This window comes from Loxodonta africana, chromosome 5 (genome assembly GCF_030014295.1).
Source record: "Loxodonta africana isolate mLoxAfr1 chromosome 5, mLoxAfr1.hap2, whole genome shotgun sequence".
Lineage (NCBI taxonomy): Eukaryota > Metazoa > Chordata > Mammalia > Proboscidea > Elephantidae > Loxodonta > Loxodonta africana.
This window is the reverse complement of record NC_087346.1, coordinates 122,070,056-122,079,627: the sequence shown is the minus strand read 5'-3', so window position 1 is coordinate 122,079,627 and position 9,572 is coordinate 122,070,056.

Below are 9,572 nucleotides of genomic sequence, written 5' to 3'. Positions count from 1 at the left end.
AAAAGAGTGATCATCTTTACAAACACAACAATGACTCAACACAGAAGTAGTATAAAAACGTAACCCAAAGACTTAATATTAATTTCAGAAGTGATTAATGCTGTTAAAAAAGAGCTTTTGCAACTGTATTAGTTTCTGACGGCTGCCATAACAAAATACCATAAACTGAGTGGCTTCAAAGAATGGAAATGTATTGTCTCTCACAGTTGTGGAGGCTAGAAGTTCAAAATCATGGTGTTAACTGTGCTGATTCCTTCTGAGGGCTTCGAGGAAGAATCTGCTCCATGCCTGTCTCCAGGCATCTGGCGGTGGGTAGAGATCCTTGGCATTTCTTGGCTTGTAGAAGCATCACGCCAAAGCTGCCTCTGTCTTCATGTAACATCTTTCCTCTATGTCTCTGTGTCTCTTCTCTTTCCTAAAGACACCACATGCATTGTATTAAGGCCTATTCTCTTCCAGTGACCTCATGTTAACTAATGACATCTTCGAAGGCCTAGTTTCCAAAGGGTCACACTCACAGGTAGTAGGGGTTAGACCTTGAACGTATTTTTGAGGTATACATAATTAAATCCACATAGTAACCAAATGATGGAACACTTGTAATTATTTTTCAATCTTGTGTAGCAACTGCAGAACTTGCCAACAAGAACTTTCAATACTAAACTTCCACACAAAAAAAAAATCTAAAAATCAATAACTGCTTTAATTGAATGGTAAAAATTCAGGATTAACTTGAATACAAAGCAATGAAACTAGTTCTGCGAATACGTCCACTCTCATTTTTTAAATCTGATCGCTTAATTTGGATCACTCCTCTTCTACTCCTTCTAAATAACCTCATCAACATATAAAAATAACAAAAATGAAAGATAAGTCCAAAAGCTGTTTTTAAACTGCTCTATCACATTTTTTGTTGACATATACGTTTTCAAATGAGTTTTTCAGTTATTTTTACTTGTATGAAAGTGAAAACCATTAATAGGGAGTTAGTTGCTGTTTTATTGACCTAATTTGATGCCCAGTTAAAAAGAAATTATATAAAAAAATTTTTTTTGATTTTAACAAGACAACTGGAAATTTAAAGCCTAACTGAGCAAGTAATGCTATCAAAGACTTTTGTTACTGTATTTTTATACAAATAGCATGCATCTTCTACGTTTGTTTGGCAACTGTGGCCTCCTCCCTTGAGGTATTTTCGCAATCACACTTTGTTGATCTTTTTTCACAGCAATATATTAAAAAAAAAAAAATTGCCATAGCAGGGCTTATAAAAATACCTCATTGGGGGAGGGCTCAATTGGCAAACAAACATAGAAGACATGCATTATCTGTGTAAAAACACAGTATTTTTTAGGTGTGAAAATGGTACTCTGATTATTTTTTTTAAAAGAACTCGTAGATTGTTTATTATATTTCATCATTGTCTTAATCATCAAACGTTTGTTGAGCTCACACTGTATCGCTCCGTAGTGCTCTGTGCTCCAGATGAAGTATTTGCTATTCATCCATTCCCAGGTGTAATTACTCTACCACTGTTTGAAGTGAGATCATTTGGCTGCTTTAAGTTCGTTCTTGGGCACTTGCCACTGAATTCCAAACATTTTCAAATGATAAGTTAAGCTTTATAAAGTCAATAGAGTATGGGTTAGCTGTTGAAGTAACCTACTTGATGTGCTACTTTACGTTGACTAAATGACTGAGGTACATGCAGCATTTAGTATTTGTTTTAGTTTGTGAATCTAGTTTATATCAAAGTAACACATGTACACAGTTAAAAAAATAAAATAGTATGGTAAAAACTTTGAAGAAATATAGCAGACACTTGCCCCTTGCCCTCCTCCTAGCCCAAGTACGCAAGCATCCCTCAGTGCCATCAGCAAAAGAACACCAGGAACACATGTATAGTTGTGCAAGTAGGGCTTGCAGTCAGGTAGAATTCACACCACGGGGAGCAGTAGGATGTCTCAATAAAAGGGTGTTATAAAAGGATTTGTTACAGGATACGGACTTTGGTTGGATGATTTTGGGGAAAGTCCTTGCTCTGGGTTTGATACTGTCTAAAAGCGGAGACAATTTTATAATTGGGTATCTCAATAAATCTGTAGTGAGGGCAGATTCGAGCATGCTAAAGCTGTAAATGGCAAGAAGCCCTTTCTCATATCAGCTGGAAGAGGGTGATGTTTCAGGATTTCATGATTTGAACAATTTTCTTATTTTGTCTATGTATAGACATGATTATGGAGTGATCTTCATTTTGCCTTGATCCATCATAGTTAGAGCGGCCTTATCCGATGTTGAAGTTTTGTGGAGTTGTTTATGTTCAACAAGAGAACACCACAGTTTAACTGTGAGTGCCAGGCCAGCTCGTAGCAACACCAAGGCCCAGCTCCTAGAAGTCAAGTATTGCTTTTTCTTTTCTATAAAACTCCCTAGAGAAAAATGCAGAAAAATCAATCACATTTATTTTTTTTTTAGCAGTGTCTTCTGGCACTTACCTCTAGATTCCTAAATATTCATTTCTTCTCATTTTAAGCATTTGATTTATTTTTAAGAGTTTGACTTCCTATTACAGAAATAAACACTTCAATCTCGTACATCCAGCTTACTACACTCATCTTCCACATACGTGTTTTCTGTATCCATCCTGGAAACGTGTTTATATCGCTATTTGTAGTTAAAGCAGCTATAGACAATGTCATTATTAACTCGTTGCTGTCTCGTTGATTCCGACTCATAGCGACCCTGTATTTTCATTATTATAGCTAGGGAAATATTATTCATAGCAGAGACAGGTCACATGCTATGACTGTATGTCTCCTTTTCTTTAGAATTTAGTTTTAGCCTGGTTTTAGTAATTGTGTCATTTTATTTCATTTGCTCAGTTAATAACTCTTCCCCCAAATTCTCTAATAAAACTTTCTCTTAAAATGGTTAAACATCAACCAATTCTTCAGTTTCTTTCTTTCATTTTTTTTTTAAACTGGCAGTCTGTCTGGACTGGGTGCAATCTAGGCCTGAGGCCTTGCTGTCACCTGGGGCATTATTTTAGGATTTGATTTACCTCTCTCCTTGGTTGGATTTTTTTATTTCCTAACCCCAAAGTCTTCTTTCTTTCGTTACTCTGTTGCATTTGACAGAGTACATTTCTTAGTAGTTTCTCCAGAGATGATACATGGGAGGCTTTTTTTTTTTTTTTTGAGATTTGCATACCTGAAAATGTCCTTACCCTCCCTGTACACTTGAATGATAACTTGGGGGAAATAGGATTCTAAGTCAGAAATAAGTTTCCCTCAGAATATTGAAATCAAGACAATTATTTTCTAGGTATTAGTGTTGCCGCTGAGAAGTCTAATGCCTTCTGATTTAAGTGTGACTTTCTTTCCCTCTCTGGAAGATTTCAGCATCTTTGTCCTTGGTGCTTTGAATTTTCATGATGATATGACCAGTTACTTTTTTTTTTTTAAATAATTTTTATTGTGTTTTAAGTGAAAGTTTACAAATCAAGTCAGTCTGTCACACGAAAACTTATATACACCTTGCTACATACTCCCAATTACTCTTCCCCCTAATGAGACAGTCTGCTTTCTCCCTCCACTCTCTCTTTTTGTGTCCATTTCACCAGCTTCTAACCCCCTCTACCCTTTTATCTCCCTTCCAGGCAGGAGATGCCAACATAATCTCAAGCGTCCACCTGATCCAAGAAGCTCACTCCTCACCAGCATCCCAATCCAACCCATTGTCCGGTCTAATCCATGTCTGAAGAGTTGGCTTCGAAAACGGTTCCTGTCCTGGGCCAGCAGAAGGTCTGGGGGCCATGACCACCAGGATCCTTCTAGTCTCAGTCAGACCATTAAGTCTGCATCCCACTTTTCTCCTGCTCCGTTAGGAGTTCTCTGTTGTGTTCCATGTCAGGGCAGTCATCGGTTATAGCCGGGCACTATCTAGTTCTTCTGGTCTCAGGGTGATGTAGTCACTGGTTCATGTGGCCCTTTCTGCCTCTTGGACTCCTAATTACCTGTGTCTTTGGTGTTCTTCATTCTCCTTTGATCTAGGTGGGTTGAGACCAATTGATGCATCTTAGATGGCTGCTTGCTAACGTTTAAGACCCCAGACGCCACTCTTCAAAGTCGGACGCAGAATGTTTTCTTAATAGATTTTGTTATGTCTGTTGACTTAGATGTCCCCTGAAACCATGGTCCCCAAACCCCTGCCCCTGCTACCCTGGCCTTTGAACCTTTCAGTTTATTAAGGAAACTTCTTTGCTTTTGGTTTAGTCCAGTTGTGCTGACCTCCCCTGTATTGTGTGCTGTCTTTCCCTTCACCTAAAGTAGTTCTTATCTAATATCTAATTAGTGAATATCCCTCTCCCACCCTCCCTCCCTCCCCCTCTCATAACCACAAAAGAATGTTTTCTTCTCAGTTTAAACTATTTCTCAAGTTCTTATAATAGTGGTCTTATACAATATTTGTCCCTTTGCAACTGACTAATTTCACTCAGCATAATGCCTTCCAGTTTCCTCCATGTTATGAAAAGTTTCAGAGATTCCTCACTGTTTTTTATTGATGGGCAGTATTCCATTGTGTGAATATACCATAATTTATTTTTCCATTCATCCATTGATGGGCATCTTGGTTGCTTCCAACTTTTTGCCGTTGTAAACAGTGCTGCAGTGAACATGGGTGTGCATATATCTGTCCGTGTAAAGGCTCTTCTTTCTCTAGGATATATTCTGAGGAGTGGGATTGCTGGATCATATGGTAGTTCCATTTCTAGCTTTTTAAGGAAGTGCCAAATTGATTTCCAAAGTGTTTGTACCATTTGACATTCCCACCAGCAGTGTATAAGTGTTCCAATCTCTCCACAGCCTCTCCAACATTTATTCTTTTTGTTTTTTGGATTAATGCCAGCCTTTTTGGAGTGAGATGAAATCTCACTGTAGTTTTGATCTGCATTTCTCTAATGGCTAATGATTGTGAACATTTCCTCATATACCTGTTAGCTAATTGAATGTCTTCTTTAGTGAAGTATCTATTTGTATCTTTTGCCTATTTTTTAATTGGGTTATTTGTCTTTTTGTTGTTGAATTTTTGCAGTATCATGTAGATTTTAGCAATCAGGTGCTGCTTAGAAATGTCATAGCTAAAAACATTTTCCCAGTCTGTAGTTAGTCTCTTTACTCTTTTGGTTAAGTCTTTGGATGAGCATAGGCGTTTGATTTTTAGGAGCTCCCAGTTGTCTAGTTTTTTTTCTACATTCTTTATACTGTTTTGTATACTGTTTATGCCATGTATTAGGGCTCCTAACGTTGTCCTTATTTTTTCTTCCATGATCTTTATTGTTTTAATTTTATATTTAGGTCTTTGATCCATTTTGAGTTAGTTTTTGTGCATGGAGTGAGGTATGAGTCTTGTTTCATTTTTTTGCAGATGGATATCCAGTTATTCCAGCACCATTTGTTAAAACGACTGTCTTTTCCCCATTTAACTGTTTTGGGGCCTTTGTCAAATATTATCTGCTCATATGTGGATGGACTTACGTCTGGATTCTCAATTCTTTTCCATTGGTCTATGTATCTGTTGTTGTACCAGTACTAGGCTGTTATGACTACTGTGGAGGTATAATAGGCTCTAAAATCAGGTAAAGATAGGCCTCCCACTTTGTTCTTCTTTTTCAGTAATGCGTTATTTATCTGGGGCCTCTTTCCCTTCCATATGAAGTTGGTGATTTGTTTCTCCATCACATTAAAGAATGTCATTGGGATTTGGATCGGAATTGCATTAAATGTATAGGTTGCTTTTTGTAAAATAGACATTTTTATAATATTAAGTCTTCTTACGCATGAGCAAGGTATGTTTTTCCACTTATGTAAGTCTCTTTCGGTTTCTTGCAGAAATGTACTGTAGTTTTCTTTGTATAAGTCTTTTACATCTCTGGTAAGATTTATTCCTAAGTATTTTATCTTCTTGGGGGCTACTGTAAATGGCATTGATTTGGTGATTTCCTCTTTGATGTTGTTTTTGTTGGTGTAGAGGAATCCAACTGATTTTTGTACGTTTATCTTGCATCCCGATACTCTGCTGAACTCTTCTATTAGTTTCAGTGGTTTTCTTGAGGATTCCTAGTGCTTTCTGTGTATAAGATCATGTCATCTGCAAATAGAGATACTTTTACTTCTTCCTTGCCAATCTGGATACGCTTTATTTCTTTATCTAGCCTAATTGCTCTGGCTAGGACCTCCAGCACAATGTTGAATAAGAGTGGTGATAAAGGGCATCCTTGTCTGGTTCCCAGTCTCAGTGGGAATGCTTTCAGGCTCTCTCCATTTAGGGTGATGATGGCTGTTGGCTTTGTATAAATGCCCTTTATTATGTTGAGGAATTTTCCTTCTATTCCTATTTTGCTGAGAGTTTTTATGATGAATGGGTGTTGAACTTTGTCAAATGCCTTTTCTGCATCAATTGATAAGATCATGTGATTCTTGTCTTTTGTTTTATTTATGTGGTGGATTACATTAATTGTTTTTCTAATGTTAAACCATCCCTGCATACCTGGTATGGATCCCACTTGGTCATGGTGAATTATTTTTTTGATATGTTGTTGAATTCTCTTGTCTGGAATTTTGTTGAGGGTTTTTGCATGTACATTCATGAGGGATATAAGTCTATAATTTTCTCTTCTTGTGGTGTCTTTACCTGGTTTTGGTATCAGGGATATGGTGGCTTCATAGAATGAGTTTGGTAGTATTCCGTCCTTTTCTATGCTCTGAAATACTTTGAGTAGTAGTGGTGTTAACTCTTCTCTGAAAGTTTGGTAGAACTCTGCAGTGAAGCCATCGAGACCAGGGCTTTTTTTTTTGCTGAGATTTTTTTGATTACCTTTTCAAGCTCTTCTTTTGTTATGGATCTGTTTAGTTGTTCTACCTCTGTTTGTGTTAGTTTAGGTAGGTAGTGTGTTTCTAAGAATTCATCCATTTCTTCTAGGTTTTCAAATTTGTTTGAGTCAGTTTTTCATAGTAATCTGATATGATTGTTTTAATTGCAGTTGGGTCAAAAAGAAAAAAGAAAAAAAAAATTTTTTTTTTTTCTGTTGTACTATTGCCCATCTTATTTCTTCAGGTTATTTGCTTCCTCTCCAGTTTTTCTTTTGTCGGTTTGGCCAGTGGTTTATCAATTTTGTAGATTTTCTCAAAAAACCAGCTTTTGGTCTTGTTAATTCTTTCTACTGTGTTTCTGTTTTCTATTTCATTTGGTTCAGCTCTAATTTTTATTATTTGCTTTCTTCTGGTGCCTGTGGGTTTCTTTTGTTGCTCTCTTTCTATTCAAGTTGTAGGGATAATTCTTTGATTTTGGTGCTTTCTTCTTATTGATATAAATTGGTCTCTCAGCACGGCTTTTGCTGTGTCCCAAAGGTTCTGATAGGAAGTGTTTTCATTCTCATTGGATTCTATGAATTTCTTTATTCCATCCTTAATGTCTTCTATAATCCAGTCTTTTTTGAGCAGGGTATTGTTCAGTTTCCAAGTGTTTGGTTTCTTTTCCCTGCCCTTTCTGTTATTGATTTCCACTTTTATGGCTTTATGGTCAGAGAAGATGCTTTGTAATATTTCAATGGTTTGGATTGTGCTAAGGCTTGCTTTATGACCTAATATGTGGTCTATTCTAGAGAATGTTCTACGTAAACTAGAAAAGAAAGTATAGTTGGTCGCTGTTGGGCAGAGTGTTTTGTATATGTCCATGAGGTCAAATTGGTTGATTGTGGCATTTAGACCTTCCGTGTCTTTATTGAGCTTCTTTCTGGATGTCCTGTCCTTCACTGGAAGTGGTGTGTTGAAGTCTCCTACTATTACTGTGGAGCTGTCTAGCTCACTTTTCAATGCTGATAGAGTTTGTTTTATGTATCTTGCAGCCATTTCATTGGGTACATAAATATTTAATATGGTTATATCTTCTTGGTGTATTGTCCCGTTAATCATTATATAGTGTACTTCCTTATCCTTTTTGATGGATTTAAATTTAAAGTCTATTTTGTCAGTATATTGCCACTCTCTCTCTTTTTTGATTGTTGTTTGCTTGATATATTTTTTTCCATGCTTTGAGTTTTAGTTTGTTTGTGTCTCTACATCTAAGGTGTGTCTCTTGTAGGCAGCATATAGACAGATTTTGTTTCTTAATCCATTCTGCCACTCTCTGTCTCTTTATTGGTGCACTTACATTCAGGGTAATTATGGATAGGTATGAATTTAGTGCTATCATTTTGATGTCTTTTTTTGTGTGTTGTTGACAGTTTCCTTTTCCCTCTTAATTTTATGTGCTGAGTAGATTATCTTTATATATTGTCCTTTCCTCAAATTTGTTGTTGTTGATTTTGTTTCTGCTGAGTTTTTATTTTTTTCTTGTATTTTACATTGATGAGTAGGATGGTTTGTCTTCTTTGTAGTTGCCTTATTATTCACCCCTATTTTTCTGAATTTAAACCTAACTTTTATTTCTTTGTACTGCTGTATCTTCCTCTCCATATGGAAGGTGTATGATTACATTTCTTAATCCCTTTTTATTATTTTAATGTTGCCTTCTTTTGTATAATGACATCGCTATTACCTTGTCTTGAGCTTTTTTTTTTTAATAATCTTGCTTTTTTTTTTTTTTATTTCCCTGTCTGGGTTGACTTCTGGTTGCTCTGCCCAGTGTTTTAGTCTTGGGTTGATACCTGATATTACTGATTTTCTAACCAAAGAACTCCCTTTAGTATTTCTTGTAGTTTTGGTTTGGTTTTTACAAATTCCCTCAACTTGTGTTTATCTGGAAATATCTTAATTTCACCTTCATATTTAAGAGACAGTTTTGCTGGATATATGACTCTTGGCAGGCAATTTTTTTCCCTCAGTTTTTAAAAATATGTCATCCCATTGCCTTCTTGCCTGCATGGTTTCTGCCGAGAAGTCCGAGCTTATTCTTACTGGCTCTCCTTTGTAGTTGACTTTTTGTTTATCCCTCACTGCTCTTAGAATTCTCTCTTTATCTTTAGTTTTGGCCAGTTTGATTATAACATGTCTTGGTGACTTTCTTTTAAGATCTACCTCATGTGGAGTTCGATGAGCATCTTGGATAGATATCTTCTCGACTTTCACGATATCAGGGAAGTTGTCTGCCAACAAATCTTCAAGAATTCTCTCTATATTTTCTGTTATCCCTCCCTGTTCTGGTACTTCAATCACTCATAGATTATTTCTCTTGATAGAGTCCCACATGATTCTTAAGGTTTCTTCATTTTTTTAATTCTTGTATATGAGTTTTCTTCAAATATACTAGTGCCAAGTGATTTATCTTCGAGTTCAGAAATTCTAGCTTCTACTTGCTCAATTCTGCTCCTCTGACTTTCTATTGAGTTGTCTAATTCTGTAATTTTATTGTTGTTCTTCTGAATTTCTGATTGTTGTCTGTCTCTGGATTTTTCCAGCTTATTAAACTTTTCATTATGTTCCTGAATAATCTTTCTAATTTCTTCAATTGCTTTATCTGTTTTCCTTGGTTTGTTCTGCGTATTGCCTGATTTCCTTCCTGATATCTTGAAG